Source organism: Salmo trutta, chromosome 28 (genome assembly GCF_901001165.1).
Source record: "Salmo trutta chromosome 28, fSalTru1.1, whole genome shotgun sequence".
Lineage (NCBI taxonomy): Eukaryota > Metazoa > Chordata > Actinopteri > Salmoniformes > Salmonidae > Salmo > Salmo trutta.
The window spans coordinates 6,891,612-6,908,880 of record NC_042984.1 but is presented as its reverse complement, the minus strand read 5'-3'; the positions used below and the strand labels follow the sequence as shown (position 1 = coordinate 6,908,880).

General features: G+C 43.3%; 1 long non-coding RNA gene and 1 pseudogene across 1 annotated transcript; both read right to left on the bottom strand.

Annotated features, from left to right (window-relative positions):
* Window positions 1–1,951: 1,951 nt before the first annotated feature.
* LOC115165341 (RNA-binding protein 15 pseudogene) lies at window positions 1,952–5,090 on the bottom strand (annotated as a pseudogene).
* A 2,803-nt stretch (window positions 5,091–7,893) lies between these two features.
* Window positions 7,894–12,903, bottom strand: LOC115165340 (uncharacterized). The gene is made up of 4 exons (XR_003870131.1): window positions 12,227–12,903; window positions 9,870–10,075; window positions 9,650–9,764; window positions 7,894–9,304 (listed from the first exon to the last, which is right to left on the bottom strand). It is a non-coding gene; the product is annotated as an uncharacterized LOC115165340 (long non-coding RNA).
* Window positions 12,904–17,269: the final 4,366 nt, after the last annotated feature.

Sequence of the window (17,269 nt, the reverse complement as noted above, 5' to 3'; positions counted from 1 at the left end):
AAACACCAGGTGTAACCTAACCACAGTTATACAGGCTGAAACACCAGGTGTAACCTAACCACAGTTATACAGGCTGAAACACCAGGTGTAACCTAACCAGTTATACAGGCTGAAACACCAGGTGTAACCTAACCAGTTATACAGGCTGAAACACCAGGTGTAACCTAACCACAGTTATACAGGCTGAAACACCAGGTGTAACCTAACCAGTTATACAGGCTGAAACACCAGGTGTAACCTAACCACAGTTATACAGGCTGAAACACCAGGTGTAACTTAACCAGTTATACAGGCTGAAACACCAGGTGTAACCTAACCAGTTATACAGGCTGAAACACCAGGTGTAACCTAACCAGTTATACAGGCTGAAACACCAGGTGTAACCTAACCAGTTATACAGGCTGAAACACCAGGTGTAACCTAACCAGTTATACAGGCTGAAACACGAGGTGTAACCTAACCAGTTATACAGGCTGAAACACCAGGTGTAACCTAACCAGTTAAACAGGCTGAAACACCAGGTGTAACCTAACCAGTTATACAGGCTGAAACACCAGGTGTAACCTAACCAATTAAACAGGCTGAAACACCAGGTGTAACCTAACCACAGTTATACAGGCTGAAACACCAGGTGTAACCTAACCACAGTTATACAGGCTGAAACACGAGGTGTAACCTAACCAGTTATACAGGCTGAAACACCAGGTGTAACCTAACCAGTTATACCGGCTGAAACACCAGGTGTAACCTAACACCAGATAGCCTACTGTGCATAGGGACATTCGATTCCTAGGTTTGAACCATTTCCATGTATTACAGAAAGACAGGAAGTCAATTTTGTCAAGTAATGACATATCCCAACACAGTTGTCCCCAATACTTTTTTTGTGAGAAATTGAAATATGATTTATATCCTCACAATACCAAAGTTGTCAAACAGATCTGATGGTATCTTTCTCAAAATGTGACATTTAAAATAAAGGCTTCATAATTCAGGACTTTTAGAAAGGGCCTTGAGGTGAAAAATATATAATTAACTGTAAATGACACAAAATGATTGTAATGAAGCATAAAGCAGCGTCATTAATTTACAGAGCCTTCAGAAAGTATTCACACTCATTGACTTTTCCCACATTTTGTTGTGTTACAGCCTGCATTTAAAATGGATTACATTGAGATGTGTCATTGGCCTACACACAATACCCCATAATGGCATCACAATACCCCATAATGACATCACAATACCCCATAATGACATCACAATACCCCATAATGGCAAAGTGGAAATATGTTTTTTTTTTTTTTACATTTTTACAAATGAATTAAAAATGAAAATCTGAAATGTTGTGATTCAATAAGTATTCAACCCCTTTGTTATGGCAAGCCTAAATACGTTCAGGAGTAAAAATGTGCTTAACAAGTCACATAATAAAGTTGCATGGACTCACTCTGTGTGCAATAATAGTGTTTAGCATGATGTTTTAATGACAGAGGATGGATCAACAACATAGTAGTTACTCCACAATACTAACATAACTGACAGCGAGAATAGAAAGTGGAATAAATGGAGTGTAAAGCTCTTAGAGACTAAACCCCAGAAAGACTAACAGCTGCCAAAGGTACTTAGAAACAAAGTATTGACTAAGGGGTGTGAACACTTATGTAAATGAGATCATTCTGTATTTAATTTTCAATAAATTTGGCAAAATTTCTAAAAACATGTTTTCACTTTGTGGGGTATTGTGTGTAGATGGGAGAGCAATTTTTTTTTTTTTTTATCCATTTTAAATTCAGGCTGTAACACAAGAAAATGTGGAATCAGTCAAGGGGTATAAATACTTCTGAAGGCGCTGTATTTAATACGATCAGTGGAACACTAACACTAAATGGAGTCTTCTCACACACAGCGGATGATTCAACTTTTCCTAAATGAAAAAGGGTGCCATTTTACCTCATTTCAAGTTAGATTGTATTTCTAGAATGTCCCCCTTTTATAATACTGGCTGGAAATGAGCACACCCTTAATAAAACAGGGTTGCACAATTTGCCTACACATTTGTTGACTTTCAAGAGGGCATTTCACATTTATTTTGGTGGAACAAATAGTGACATAGCCTATGCCCCCATCATACCCCTACTGTAGTTGTACCCCATCTAGTAGTACCCCATCATACCCCTAGTCTAGTAGTACCCCATCATACCCCTACTCTATAGTAGTACCCCATGGAGCAGAACTCAACACACAGCATGCAACAGTAGTTACAGACATCTTTTTTTCTTTTGTACAATATCACTGATGTCCTGCTTCCTCTCTCTGATTGTAGTTATGATGGACCTCGCACAACGACCATCACCAGATAGTCCTCGTCCGTTTTGGCCAGAGCTTTAGCCGAGGCATCAATGAACTGCTGTGAGAACTCACAGGGAGGGAACGCGTGGAGAACACCCTGGTGGTCTTTATCCCGGCTACCTCCAACCGGCAGGCTGATGACTCCAGCTGCCTGCTTCTGTTTCAGGTAGGACACCAGATTGCGGAGAGGACGCTGGGTGGATGCTGCCGGGTCCGTCGACGACACCTCCTCGCCACCGGAACCCGGAACCGCCAGGAGGACAGCGTAGCCGCCGGGGCCGGCCGCTTTGATGCGTCTGGAGACCTCGTCCAGCTTGGGCTGGTCAAGGCGGAGACGCTGGGTGATCTTGAGTTCGCCCACCTGTCTCCCCGTGGGGCCGTCAACGAGGAGGTCCTTGGCCACGCCCTGGTGACCCTCCAGGAGGTGCATGTTGGCGGGGAAGTTGCTGTTCTTCAGGAGGAGCATGCCGTGCCAGGCCAGGCTCAGCTTGGATGACTGACTGCCTTTAGAGCCGCCCTGGTCTGAGGAGCGATCCCTCTTAGCTCCGGGTCCTCTGCTGCTGCTGTCGCCGGCTTTACGTTTCCGCTCCCCTGTTGAAGATGCGAGGCCACTGCTGGAGGCCCCTCTCTCGGCGAGATTCCCCTGGTTCTTCAATCTCCTGTCCCCTCCGCCAGGACGCTCCAGACTGGGGCGGCGGTCTCGTCCAGGGGAGGGTCTGTCGTCGCGAGGGGGGCGCTCTGGGTCACTGAAGCGGCCTCCGTCAGGGCTACCATCTGGGGATGGGCCACCTCTGCGCCGGCGTGCCGTGCGATCAGTGCTGTCAGGAGAGACATCAAGATGGCGACCGTCGTCCATGAGGCGTCGTTTCCGTCCCGGGTCGCCGCCGCGCCCCACCAGCTCACGCTCCAGAGACCAGGGCTCCCTCCCCCCCGGCCGCCGGTCCCGCTGCAGGTGGTCTGGCAGCTCAAAGACCCCGGGACGTACTCGTTCACGCATAGCCGGGTTAGGGGGCCACTCAGCCCCGGGGAAGCCCAGATCTCTCTCTCTGAAGTGGAGAGGCGGTGGGGTCCTTTCTCTGTCCCTCAGGGGCTCAGCTGTGGCTCGGTGGATGAAAGCCTCTGCCACCATGTCGAAGGGGGGTAGAGGAAGAGGCTGAAGGAACTGCTGCTGGTAGTGGTGCTCCGTGTCTGCAAAGTCCACCCTGAGTCTCCTCTCGGGCCCCCCCAGAGGGAAGCCACGCATGTGAGTGCACGCAGCCTGAGCAGCGTCAAGGCTCTCGTACTGTATATAAGCCCAGGTGTCCCCCTTTCTGTAGTCAATGGTCCTTATTGTACCAAAGCGGTCAAACTCTCTGGCCAATGCTGCTAGGGGGACCCAGGGTCCGAGCCCACCCACCCATAGGCGTGTGGTGGGGGTGGCCTTACCATAGCCAATCTTTATAGGGTTACGGCCCACTATCTTCCCAGACATGGTGAGTTTGGCACGATGGGCCATGTCTAGGTTCTCAAACTTCAGAAATCCGTATGTGCTGGTCTGTCCCCGTGTGGGCTTTATATCCACCTCTGTTATCACCCCAAACCTGTCAAACGCCCTTCTCAGGTCCGTCTCTGTGACTGTGATGTCCAAGTTGCCCAGAAACAGCGTTCTGTTAGCTCTTTGGTCATCCTCGGGAGAGATAAAATCCTCCTCGCGGAAAGCAGCAGCTCTCTCTGCAATGAAAGCTGGACCTGGGCGTGACCTGGCTTCAAACAGGGCAAACTCCCTCTCCCGTTCTAGGTCTCTGGGCAAAGGAGGAAGTGGGGGAGGAGGGAGGCGCCCAAGGGCCAGCTGCTGTAGTCTGTAGTCTCTGTATCCAAGCCCTGATGGGGAGAGGGGTCTCTGGGTATGAAGGTGTCTGTGCCCTGGGGCTCCAACATAGGGGTCTCTGTCAACTCTCTCAACTGGAGAGCGACTTCTCCGTCTGTTGATGTACACTGCGTCGATTTTCAGAGGACGGTCGTAAAGTACTAACCTGCCCCGGGCGTGTTTAGCTGCTCTGGCATCCTCAGGCTTTCTGAAGTTGACAAACGCGATTCTCTCGTCGTTGCTGCGGCTTATTTTGACACTCACGTCCCCAAATTTTTTGAATTCGTGGAAAAGTCCGTCTTCGATATCTTCGTCGCTCAACTGAGTTCCCAATTCACTGATTTTAAGAGTTTTGTACTCACTTTCGTTGTTGTTGGGGGGAGGCAGAGCACGCTCGCCACGCGAATTACTAGTCCTTGCTGTGGCTAAATCGAGAGTCAAGCCCAGGTTGTGGTTCTTACCGATAGCAACAGCACCGGGATAACTATGGTTACTGACGCCGGATCGACTGGAAACATGCCCGTCAAAATCCCTGTCTCTCTTTTCGCCCAACAAACTCCTTCTTGTAGATCCTGCGTCACTTTTAGTCGAGCTATTTCCATTATTGCTCCCGCTGGAAACTGAGATAGCCCCCATTTTCTTGCTGGGCGGATGGCCTCCTCCCCTGTCTCGGATATCATCCAAAGCCCGAGAGCGCTTTTTAATCGGCGACCTTTCTTTGCCTTTCATTACAGTCCACCTCGCAAACCCTTACGACAATGAAGGTTGTCGCCAACGATATGATTTCTGTCTTTTCTTGCAGTAAATCGGTGAAAAGGCGAACTCCGATTAGCACTGACCCTGCGGCAAAACAACAACATCCGCCATTTTGTCTGGAATACTGTCAGAGCCCGCCCCTTCGAGCTGATTGGACTAAATAGTGGGTGGAAGAAAAAACTACAAATGTACACTGTATGTCAGTCAAATCGTAAATTACAGAAACTGGGGAATTATTTATTTTGGGTTACATACAATGTTGCATACAGCCTTACGTTTTATATGTTGTTATTCATTTTATTCAAATAACTGGTTGCTCATATGAAATGAACAACAAATGATTTGCCCTGAACCTTACGGTGTTTTCACACTTGGTCCAGTTCAGCCAAATTTCTGTGAACTCAAGTGCTGTTCGCTTCATTTTTTGTGCAATGTGAACATTACAAAGGAACTCAGACCCCTCAAAAGAGCCCCCGAAGCAAACCCCGACTGAGACCATCTCAAGAAGTGTTCTGAGTTCGGTTCGCTTGAATTCCGCGGTCCGGTTACCTTTTATAGGACAATGTGAATACAAAGCACCCCAGGATCACTTGTCATTACTCCCGCACCACACACTTGACTACCACTACACCGTTTCCTCTGCCATAAACCCTCACATTGGTGATGATGATGTTCTCCAGGAACGCGAAAAAGAAACGTGTGCTGTTTTTGGATATTGGTTAGCGATTGTCAAGGACACAAAGAAATTCCGAAATGTATGGAGTTTTAAGTTCATGTGATCTTAGCCTACATGTGATCTAAAATCTATTATAAACTGGGTGATTGGAACCCTGACTGCTGATTGGCTGACAGCCGTGGCGTATCAGACGTATACTACGGGTATGACAAAACATTTATTTTTACTGCTTTGATTACATTGGTATACAGTTTATAATAGCAATAAGGCACCTCAGGGGTTTGTGAAATATCAAATGAAATCAAATTGTATTTGTCACATGTGCCGAATACAACAGGTGTAGACCTTACAGTGAAATGCTTACTTACAAGCCCTTAACCAACAATGCTTTAAGTTAATAAAATAAGTGTTAAGTAAAAAAATAGATAAGTAAAAAATAGAAAACAGAAAATAAAAGTAACAAATAATTAAACAGCAGCAGTAGAATAACAAGAGAGGCTATATACAGGGTGTACCGGTACGGAGTCAATGTGCGGGGGCACCAGTTAGTTGAGGTAATTGAGGTATGTACATGTAAGTAGAGTTAAAGTGACTATGCATATATTATAAACAGAGAGTAGCTGCAGCGTAAAAGAGGGGTCTGGGTAGCGCTTTGATTAGCTGTTCAGGAGTCTTATGACTTGTGGGTAGAAGCTGTTAAGAAGCCCTTTGGACCTCAACCTGGTGCTCCGGTACCGCTTGCTGTGTGGTAGCAGAGAGAAGTCTCGCTTGCTGTGTGGTAGCAGAGAGAAGTCTCGCTTGCTGTGTGGTAGCAGAGAGAAGTCTTGCTTGCTGTGTGGTAGCAGAGAGAAGTCTCGCTTGCCTTGCGGTAGCAGAGAGAACAGTCTATGACTAGGGTGGTTAGAGTCTTTGACGATTTTTAGGGTCTTCCTCTGACAGCGGCTGATATGGAGGTCCTGGATGGCAGGAAGCTTGGCCCCAGTGATGTACTGGGCTGTACGCACTACCCTCTGTAGTGCCTTGCGGTTGGAGGCCGAGCAGTTGCCATACCAGGCAGTGATGCAACCAGTCAGGATGCTCATGATGGTGCAGCTGTAGAACCTTTTGAGGACCTGAGAACCCATGACATCTTTTCAGTCTCCTGAGGGGGAATAGGCTTTGTCGTGCCCTCTTCACGACTATCTTAGTGTGTTTCGACCACGGCTAATGGCTGTGTCCAGGCACTCCGTGTTGCGTCGTGCTTAAGAACATCCCTTAGCCGTGGTATATTGGCCATAAACCACACCCCCTTGTGCCTTATTGCTTAATTCTAGCTCTTAAAGGTGCAGTAGCCTACCTTGGGTGTACAATTTTCAATTACAGCATTATTTATTCTGCAGTTATTCTATTACTATTTATTCTGTTACCAATCAAATGTACATGTTAATAGTATCATCTGATTGCAATTAATATGTCTCATATTTTAACTAAATGCAACCCATTAGCTTCATACATGTAAGTAGGTATATCTAGCTATCTGATAACACATTCTGACTGAATGGCTTGCCCTGCACTTTGTAAAAAAAACCCAGAGTGCATGATGGAAAAATATCTTGGGTCCTTTCTAAACATAGCAATGTGAATGCAAAGAGGACTGAGTTATTTAGCTCTTTTTTTTACCCCAGAGTTCACTTTTAAGAAGACAGATCAGTTATTTTAAAAGAGGACTGTGTGAAAACAGCCTTAGTTACTGTTACTAGCTGGCTACCACATGGAACTCTACCCTGAACCTTAGAGACTGTTTTTTCCCTATGTACATATGTAACCGATGTGAAATGGCTAGTTAGTTAGCGGTGGTGCGCGCTAATAGCGTTGCAAGGGCCGCGGCTTTTGTGGCGCGATGGGTAACGATGCTTCGTGGGGTGTCAGTTGTTGATGTGCGCAAGGGTCCCTGGTTCGAGCCCAGGTTGGGGCGAAGAGAGGGACGGAACCTACACTGTTACACATAGTCATTGAACACCGGTCACCCATCTACTACAATACCCCATAATGACAAAATGAAAGCATGTTTTTAGAATTTTTTGCAAATGTATTGAAAAATGAAATACAGAAATAACTCATTTACATATGGATACACACCCCTGAGTCAATACATGTTAGAATCACCTTTGGCAGCGATTACAGCTGTGAGTCTTTCTGGGTAAGTCTGAGCTTTGCACACCTGGATTGTACAATATTTGTACATTATTCTACTGCTGTACACACCTTTTCTATTCATATACTGCCCATGTTGTCTACAGTCCGCCACAGTGGATGCATTCTACAGATGTAATGTCATCAATCAAATCAAACTTTATTTATATAGCACATTTTTTATAACAAATTAATTTCAAGTTGTTCAAAGTCGTGCATTAAAAGGCATGTAGCACTTAACATCCTTCCTGTTGGCAGGCCTCTAGAGGTGACCACTTCCTGTTGGCAGGCCTCTATAGGTGACCAGGGGATTCTCTCTACCACATGTAGCACTTAACATCCTTCCTGTTGGCAGGCCTCTAGAGGTGACCACTTCCTGTTGGCAGGCCTCTATAGGTGACCAGGGGATTCTCTCTACCACATGTAGCACTTAACATCCTTCCTGTTGGCAGGCCTCTAGAGGTGACCACTTCCTGTTGGCAGGCCTCTATAGGTGACCAGGGGATTCTCTCTACCACATGTAGCACTTAACATCCTTCCTGTTGGCAGGCCTCTAGAGGTGACCACTTCCTGTTGGCAGGTCTCTATAGTTGACCAGGGGATTCTCTCTACCACATGGGAATGCCTCCATTGACCTCATCAGTGTAGCCATGAAGCCTATTTTGGTGGTTAACAATATTGGCCTTACGGATATGGAATGCGAGTGAAGGAAGCCAGCCGTGCCCAACCAGGTGCAGTCAGTGGAGGATCTGTACCTGGCTGAAGACTTCAACCCTCTGTCCCGAGAGCCCACAGAGGAGGTTCTTCAGTGTCTAAGGAACCGGTTCAGTGGAATGGCATGTCTCCTTAAACCTGAGCCAGATCAACCGCTACCCTCTCTGGGGCATGCAGGCATCCTGGCTGGCATGACGCTGTCGGTGGAGCAGCAGGAGGCTATAACGCAGGCAACAGTTGGACAGCACAACAACCCCAACTGGCACACCATGAGGAGAGGAAAGTTGACGGCCAGCAATTATGGGGCAGTGGTTAGGGCTAAGTGCATTACTCCGTAGCTGCTTAAAATAAAAAAAATAAAGAGTCCTCAGATCACAGTTGTTGGATGGGGTGATGTCTGTAAAGTGGGGCACAGTTAACAAAGAGGAATGCATCAAGGCATTCAAAATGTCTACAAAGATGGATGTGCAGGAGTCAGGGCTTTGGGTCACACGGTCTGGGATCCTGGGTGCTTCACTGGATGGTGTGGTGGGCACCACAGCAGTGCTGGAGGTCAAGGGTCCCTATGGTGCAAGGGCTTTTACTGTACCATTGAAGAGGCAGTGAAGTCAAAGGAGTTCTATATGTAGGAAGTAGGGTCTTACAGCCTCCGTGAAGACCATCCTTACTGGCAACAGGTCCTGGGTCAGCTCCACATCACTGGAAGAGACACCTGCTTCTTCGTGGTGTGGACCACCAAAACCTCCATCCCCATCCAGCGTGACGACCTCTGACAGACTCCTGTTCAGTACCTGTTTTCAGGGAAGACAATGGTCCAAAAATATTCCACATTGTTCACCCCCCCTTTCCAGGAGAGGTTATATTACATACAAGTTTTGCTCAAAAGCAGCCAACTAACGTAGTTAACTTAAGTTAAATCACAAAGGCTGGAGATTCATTCAGTAGTAGAACACAATTCACATTGCATTTTATCATGAGCACTGTGAGAATTTATATTTGTTATGAGGTGAGCCTGATGTTCTGACTGTCACGCCTCATGTCTAAAACATGGGGGGAAAGGGGACATACAGTCAAAATTTCAATGCATCTACAAATTCAATGTTTTACACAATATTGTATCATATTTGATGTGTTACTGAGCTGTCTGTCCACAGGCTCGATGTGCTGTAGTCTCCGCAACTGGACGCTCACATCCCACTGGAACAGGATGGCCATGCACCAGATAGGCTGAAGGATCCTCTCCTGTTGGGACTGGTAAACAAAGAGACATTTGGTCAGTGGTGGGTCTTTTTAAATGCCGTATCAACATCTTTATCTGGAAAAGAAAATGCTTTGTTTATCATAACACAAACTCACCTTGGACAATGTGACAAGTTGTCCCTGAACACCCAATCGTCATGCCTCATTGTTTGTTCTTGTTTCCCAATCAACAGTCTGGATCTTTCTCTCCTGCCATGGTAGATGAGCTACCTTTTCTGGTAAATACAGGGCCCTTTCTCTTTCCCACAGGAAAATGGCAGCTACAGAGCCGAATATTGTCACTGGGTTTCCGGTCCAGCCATCTGAAAGACAAAAAAATAAAATAAGTTACTTTTACTAGCTAGCTAAGTTGATTACTAAAATGGTAACAGCTATATTCAAATACCATAACCCACAGACTAGACTATAGTAACACTGAAAATATCTGCACATCTAAATATCCTACTATGTGGATGGGACGTTTCTACCGGGATGGAGGAATTATCTGGAATGATCAACTAGATGATTAGGACAGTCTAGGGTACAATTTGCCCAAAATGGTGAAGTATTGCGATGAGCTATACAACTGTACTTCTGATTGTAATTCTCAAGAGGAAAAGTTCAAACCCTCCGCCGTGAGGTCACCCGAAGAGGACCACCAGTGATAGAGGAATCATCTGAAAGGTACTGTAACGCCCTGGCCATAGAAAAGGGTTTTTTGTTCTTTATTTTGGTTAGGTCAGGGTGTTACATTGGGTGGGTGTTCTATGTTCCTTTTTCTATGTTTTTGTATTTCTTTGTTTTGGGCCGAGTAGGGTTCCTAATCAGAGGCAGCTGTCTATCGTTGTCTCTGATTAGGAATCATACTTAGGCAGCCTGTTTCCTTTGGGGTTTTGGTGGGTAGTTGTTTCTGTTTAGATTATTTCCCGAACAGGACTGTTTTGCTGTCGGTTATCTTGTTTTTGTATAGTGTTCTTACGTTAATTAAATACAATCATGATGAACACTAACTCCGCTGCGCCTTGGTCTACTCTCTCTCCCGACAGCCGTTACAGGTACTAACATGCAAGGATGGAACATAAGGATTTTGGGCACTGGTCAGCAGCCCTCCTCTTTGTTATCTTAGGCCCATTTCACAGACATCCCATCCAACGACTAAACACCTTGAGACTGAACACCTTGAAATGCATTCGTTGTAAGAATTGTGCTATATAAAGTTCGATTTGATTAATGACATTACAGCTGTATAATATTTAAGTGCAGTTTTTCCATAAACTTTTCAATTGATCATTTAGGATTTTAAGTCACTTGACATAGCAATTATATTGTGGAAAGGATCCTAGAAATCAAAGACTGTGTGAATGTGCATGTACCACTCCAAAATCAATAAATACGGTCCCTTTGAAGATTTGTCTCTGGTCATGAAACTACAATACAAGCTGGATGTCTAAACAAAGTCAATTCTGAATGTCAATAGATGATTACATTCATTCTCATCAATGACAACATTCTAGAACGGAGTTATCCCTCTTGGAATTCTTGTATAAGGGATAATATCGTCAATGATTATATAATTGATTAAGTGGGCTCTTTCCTTGCAGAATGTTGACAGCTGTATACAACACATTGTACTGCTAAGATGCTAAAAATGTACTTAATAGCTACACTCACTGACACAGGATAAACATTATCCCTCATGCTGGCCCTGACCAAACCGCTAAATTGCCCCTCACTATAGCTGCACTTCTCCACATGGTCAGACTTCTAGTGGTCTCCTTCTCTTATGCTCATCCTTAACAATGCCTTAAGGTCTGAAATAGACACCAAAGTCGACATACTGTACAAACAATTATCTAGGCTAAGTAAAACAATATAAATATTTTTTTAAATATACACACAGTTGAAGTCGGTAGTTTACAAAAACCTTAGCCAAATACATTTGAACTCACTTTTTCACAATTCCTGACATTTAATACTAGGAAAAATTCCCTGTCTTAGGTCAGTTAGGATCACCAATGTATTTTAAGAATGTGAAATGTTAGAATAATAGTGGAGAATGATTTATTTCAGCTTTTCTTTCTTTCATCACATTCCCAGTGGGTCAGAAGTTTACATACACTCAATTGGTATTTGGTAGCATTGCCTTTAAAATTGTTTAATTTGGGGTCAAACGTTTCTGGTAGCCTTCCACAAGTTTCCTTTTTACCATAAACACAAGCATGCGAGGGATTTCATTTTTCCACTCGTGCACCCTGAGCATGAGTAAAACCCTTCGCTCGATACTGTTGATACTTTTCCATAAGAAAAGTCGACATTAGAAAGCAGTTTACTTTAAACCAGCCCTGAGTGAATTTATCTAGAGCTCTAGTGCGCCTAAATTCATCTTCCAGTACTTTGTCGCCATTATATCAGTTCTATGAACATGTTTTATGGGGAAAGGGATGTCTCCATAATGACCTATTTTAATAGCCTACCTACAACTGGTACAACGTTGTCACGACTTGCGGGCTGTTGTCTCCGTGACTCAGCTATGGAACGGCCGTTTGCCGTTTAGGTCTTTGCATGTCAACAAAAAGATACACGTAAAAACAACACTATTTTACGCGTTAAATAAGCTTTTAATTTGACACGTCAAATAACGCAATTCTACTATATAATGTTGTGTGTTTTCTGAATTTACAGGTGTAAGCCCAGCGCCACCACTATCACTAGCACTGTCAAAAGTTGTACAACAAAAAGTCTACAAACAAGCACACGGAGGCCACGAACGATTTGTTTAAAATACCGCGTTGGTAATAAGCCATTATTTGTTTATTATTTGTTAGCTAGCTACCCTAGAAGTAGCGGTCTAACTTTAGCTTGGTACCAATACAACCAACCTGAAAACAATGACCAGTAGAAACTGCAGTCATTTTCATTATTCTTAGCAATGATTTAGGAATCCTTATTAAGTATTAGCTAGGTAGCCACTTGTTGTTGGACTATTGAATAGCTAGCCAACTACTTAACCCTGTTCCCCAAAGCTAACGTTATAAGCAGCCAGAGGGCTTCATGTCTAGTGAAGCTCGACCGGACCGTGGTGTGAAGCTAGACACAATAAGGATTACGCACAATAGTGGAATTTGCTGTTTGCCTTCAAAATAAAAGTACCTGAAGTCTTCTCTGTTGATAATTAGCATTTTTGTAAATTGTAGGGAATATATTGAGAAATCTCACATTGTCCGTGAATTACCTGGCTATCAAAACGTCACGCCAGCATTTGTCGTTTGAGTTTCAAGTTTTGGGGAAGCTATTTTCTTACCATAAAAATGCACCTTTATAAACAAAGGATTGCATGCATCTATCATGGCATTTGCAGACTAATGTAAGCCTACTATTCCTAATATGATGAGTAGTTTGGATAGTCATAATTTAGGCGAATAATGTGCGCGTTGGGGCATTTTTTTTTATTTTACTAGGCAAATCAGTTAAGAACAAATTCTAATTTACAATTACGGCATACACCGGCCAAACCCGGACGACGCTGGGACAATTGTGCGCCACCCTATGGGACTCCCAATCACGACCGGTTGTGATATAGCCTGTAGGCCTATGCCAGGCTGTATCAGAGACGTTTCTTTCCTTTGCATGGGAAAAACATACACTTCATATGACTGGAGACATTAGCACAATCTTTTTTAATACGATGGTAGCCTAGGCGGCCTACTCTGCTGACACTGACAACATATCGATAAAAACGATGTCTTGAATGCAATCATGTAATCTAGGCCTATGAAAAGGTGTCAAATTATTTTTTATTTTTTTTGCATTTTAGCTAACCCTAACCCCTTTCCGTACGTTAACCTAATTCTCTTAACCTGTTACGTTAAATTCTCCAAGCCTTTACCGTAAATTCTCCTAATCTGCTACAAAAAATCAAATGGATGTTAATTTGACAAAAATGTAATCCCTTCTAGCCCTGACTATAAAAAAAAGGGGAGACACAAATTGTACAGTATGAGGTCCATATAGCCTAGAGGTGGACATTATTGTAAAAAAAAAATAGATAAATTGTAGAGAACTTGATTCATAAGGAGGGAAAGTGTATGGATATTACAGCATAGGAGAAAATGTCTCACTGGGATAGGACAAAATACTGTGACTAATGGTTGTTCCAGCCCAACAATACATTTCATCTTTATATGACACGAAACCCCATGAATAAAACACAACCCAAACATTAATAGCCCTGATGGTATAGGTGACCCGAAGAAGTGATTTTCTAACATCAGGTGCGCTTTATTTGTTTATGTACAGTAGGTTCACCAGCTGACCTCAATCAAGACACCCATATGGACTGGATTCCCACTGTGACGATGAGCAGTGTTGCTGCAGCATCAGATTCTACTTCGTCCATTTCCAGATTTGACAGGAGACGTCCCTCAGTTATACACGACAGTTGTCATGTGCTGCACTTTGCTCAATCTGAATGATTCTGTTGTGCCATTTGAGTAGAGAGCACCTTCACCTTGTTGTCATGACAAAACAACCCATATGAATATATAACATGTCATTTGGAACATGTAAAATACTATTGTTTATGATATTGTAAACATTCTGTGCTTTAATAATAGGTTATTGTTGTATGGGCGAAATGAAAAGTGTTTTGTGTGTCATCTCTGCTTTGCCTTAACCCATTGAATAAAATAAAATGTATTTCTTATAGCCTAACTAGTCTTCATTTTACAATTTAAAACACATTTATACAATGCAATTGTGGTAGTCTTAGGCAAACCATCTTCATTATCACAATGGCACATCCAAGTGCCACTCAGACCTTCTGGGGGGGAAAAGTATCTGGCATTGAACTTGGTGGTAGTAGTTAGTTGTGTGTATGTTTTAAGCTATGGATACCATCATCTCCTGCTTCCAGACATTTCACCACCTAGATTACAAGGGTTGAATTTGCACACAAAAAAAATGTCCTGTCAGCACAAGGCATGTACAACATCTAGTATAATGATTAGCCACATTGGCAGTACATGGTCACCTGGTATTGTATTTTTTCATTTGAGAACATATAAGCTCAACGTTAGGTAAGTTAAGCTATTCTCTGCTTCAAATGCACAATGTCAAGGGGTGCATTGCAAATGCCCATAAGCAGGGATGCAAACTGCTCAGGGCCCAAAAAGGTGACCATTTTTTTTGCACTGAAACATGCAGAAAATCCCTGCTAGCAGGATATGTAGGTTTTAACTAATGAAAACAAAGAATATGATCTACATGATCCGTCTCTATGTGTAAAATAGTGGTTAATGTGAACCTAACTTGCAGCTAAAAATGTTTTAAAAAAAGCAATCCAATGTTATTTATTGCAAATGACAAGTCTTGAGAAGAAGAAAAAACAATACACTAATATTGCAGTTAGCCATGACACTTGTGACCACACACATCTAAATATTGCAGTTGGGGGAAAAAACAACATCTTAAATAAAAATAAAATGAAACAAACAGGCGTTCTGTTTTTGCTCTATTATAGTGGCCACTACCCCCCAAAGTACAGTTTTATTTTTAGCTACGGACAAGCACACCTGATTCAACTACTCAAATAATAACCAGGTGCTCAATGAGTTGAATCAGGTCAATTTGTTCAGGGCTGCAATACAAATGTGTGCTGTTGTGGGTACTCATCAGTCCCGTGTGGCTCAGTTGGTAGAGCATGGTGTTTGCAACGCCAGGGTTGTGTGTTCGATTCCCACGGGGGACCAGTATGAGAAAAAAATAAATGTATACATTCACTACTGTAAGTCGCTCTAGATAAGAGCGTCTGCTAAATTACTGTAATGTAAAATGTCATGGACTGGAGTTGGGAAGTGCTACAAAATGTGTTCACATGGCTGAAAACCTGAAGCGAGACAATTAAACTAATTGGAGAGCTTATGTAACCGATGTGAAATGGCTATCTCAGGTTGGGGCGAGGAGAGGGACGGAAGCAAAACTGTTACACTTACAACTGAACACAAAGTTTGGTAATGTTCATTTGAGAATACAACACAGAAATGATTGATTTTATTGCAGAGCTGTGATTAATTAACACTAGTTCACCTGGAATAATAATTAACAATTAAAACATCGGCTTCCTATTTCGCAACAAAGCCTCCTTCACTCATGCTGCCAAACATACCCTTGTAAAACTGACCATCCTACCGATCCTCGACTTCGGCGATGTCATTTACAAAATAGCCTCCGATACCCTACTCAATAAACTGGATGCAGTCTATCACAGTGCCATCCGTTTTGTCACCAAAGCCCCATACACTACCCACCACTGCGACCCGTATGCTCTCGTTGGCTGGCCCTCACTTCATACTCGTCGCCAAACCCACTGGCTCCAGGTCATCTACAAGTCTCTGCTAGGTAAAGTCCCTCCTTATCTCAGCTCACTGGTCACCATAGCAGCACCCACCTGTAGCACGCGCTCCAGCAGGTATATCTCTCTGGTCACCCCCAAAGCCAATTCCTCCTTTGGCCATCTCTCCTTCCAGTTCTCTGCTGCCAATGACTGGAATGAACTACAAAAATCTCTGAAACTGGAAACACTTATCTCCCTCACTAGCTTTAAGCACCAGCTGTCAGAGCAGCTCCCATATCACTGCACCTGTACATAGCCCATCTATAATTTAGCCCAAACAACTACCTCTTCCCCTACTGTATTTATTTATTTATTTAGCTCCTTTGCAGCCCATTATTTCTATTTCTACTTTGCACTTTCTTCCACTACAAATCTACCATTCCAGTGTTTTACTTGCTATATTGTATTTACTTCGCCACCATGGCCTTTTTTGCCTTTACCTCCCTTATCTCACCTCATTTGCTCACATTGTATATAGACTTATTTTACTACTGTATTATTGACTGTATGTTTGTTTTACTCCATGTGTAACTCTGTATTGTTGTATGTGTCGAACTGCTTTGCTTTGTCTTGGCCAGGTCGCAATTGTAAATGAGAACTTATTCTCAACTTGCCTACCTGGTTAAATAAAGGTGAAATAAAATAAATAAATAAACAATTAAAACAAGTTTTAAACACTTCACTTCAAAGAATCAACACAATTTCATATAATGTTAAAGTGTACAAGTAAGCTAACTCATATGTAAAGAAAGGTTAGACATCTTAGTAAAGAGTAGGCTATTATTACTAAAGCATCATTTCAGGTCAACAACAAAAAGTCAGTACCAGAGGTGGCCAATCTCCCTCCACTGATCTACTGGGTGAGCAGACTTCTGTTCCAGCCCAGAAATAGTACAATCGATTATCAACTAATTAGGTTTGATACATTTACCATTGAAGTCGGAAGTTGACATACACCTTAGCCAAATACATTTAAACTCTGTTTTTCACAATTCCTGACATTTAATCCTAGTAAAAAATTCCCTGTCTTAGGTCAGTTAGGATCACCACTTTATTTCAAGAATGTGAAAAATTACTTGTGTCATGCGCAAAGTAGATGTCCTAACCGACTTGCCAAAACTATAGT